This window comes from Empidonax traillii, unplaced genomic scaffold, assembly GCF_003031625.1.
Source record: "Empidonax traillii isolate 1590-97213 ecotype Southwest subspecies unplaced genomic scaffold, ASM303162v1 scaffold239:size738852, whole genome shotgun sequence".
NCBI classification, from domain to species: domain Eukaryota; kingdom Metazoa; phylum Chordata; class Aves; order Passeriformes; family Tyrannidae; genus Empidonax; species Empidonax traillii.
The window spans coordinates 707,486-708,786 of NW_020955432.1; positions in this window are offsets into that span (position 1 = coordinate 707,486).

The following is a 1,301-nucleotide window of genomic DNA, read 5'->3' on the forward strand; positions in this document are numbered from 1 at the left end:
GGACGGGTCTCAACTGCAGGGGGGTGAAAGACAGCTCCGCGCTCTGAGCGACCATACATATGGGTCTCAGCCGACGAAGCATTGCCGGTGTCTTGCAAAGGCTGCAACAGTTTAAAAATATCCTATACAGGTATGAAAAGACAAGCGATGCATAATTTACTTAAGTGCTTTTTATAAAAGCGAGGCATTAAAGACATTAATTTACATAGGAATTAGAAGGGTTAATAGCACTGCGAAACGGCATTGGGAAGCGGCAGCAAGGATTAGCGCTGCTGTGTGCCAAGGACTCGCGGGGCGGGGGTGGCCCGGCTCTGCTCGGCTGGAGCCGGGGCTGGCTTAGATCGCGATTTCCCCCCCCCCCTTCTGCCGCCACGCCGTGCTGCAGAAGACAGCAGTCAACTTATGCCTGTGCAAACACAGTCACTATGGAACTCCGTAAAGCCAGCTGATAACGTTCTTTGAACTTTTAACAATGTCAATGAACTTAACAAAAGGCAAAAATAGGTTTGCTTTGCAAGTAAAGACTTTACTCTGCGACTCGGTAGCGTGGCTGCTGTGGGATTTGGCGAGGGCCTGCCAGCTTGAGGGGATCGCAGTTGGCCTGAAGGGAGCCTGACTGGCTCAGTCGGCAGACCCCTCTGCAGAATTGTTTGACTGCTCTCATCTGGGTGGCAGCAGTTTGTGAAGCTTTTTGTTAACAGCGCAAGCGACTGAAAGAGGGACATGGACAGGAGCTGAGACCGGACTGCACTCCAGACATCGAAAGTGCCAGCGTTCGCAGAGCGCGGGGACAGCGGCGGCGTGGAAAGCCAGCGCAGAGCAGCACCTGTGCAAAGCCATGCTGGGAGCAGAGCGAAGGCAGAGCGGAGCCAGGACACTACAGGCTCAAAACCAGGGCTGGGCACGCCGCCCCCTGACAGCAATCGGGCCCCGCCGCCCGGAGTGAAGGGGGGGGTCCTGGAAACCCAAAGCCTCCATGGCCCCTCCCCACGTTCTCTCCACCAATACTTGGGATCTAAGATGTGTGGTTGAAATGCAAAAATATAATAAAACTCCTAACTATGTGTGAATGAAAAGTGATTGCAGGTGGCCACCTTTTAAATGACTGAGTGAAAAGAGCTGTATGATTGAAAAAACTACTTAGATATCTATGTGTGTGAACTTAAAATACTTTATAAGTGTTAAGATTTTAAGAGAATGTATTGTATAAATTTAATTATGATAAATTGTTACATGCTAGCCTTCGAAGATTGGAAGCAAGATCAAAGAATTACAATAGCTAAGTATTCTCTTAGAAAATT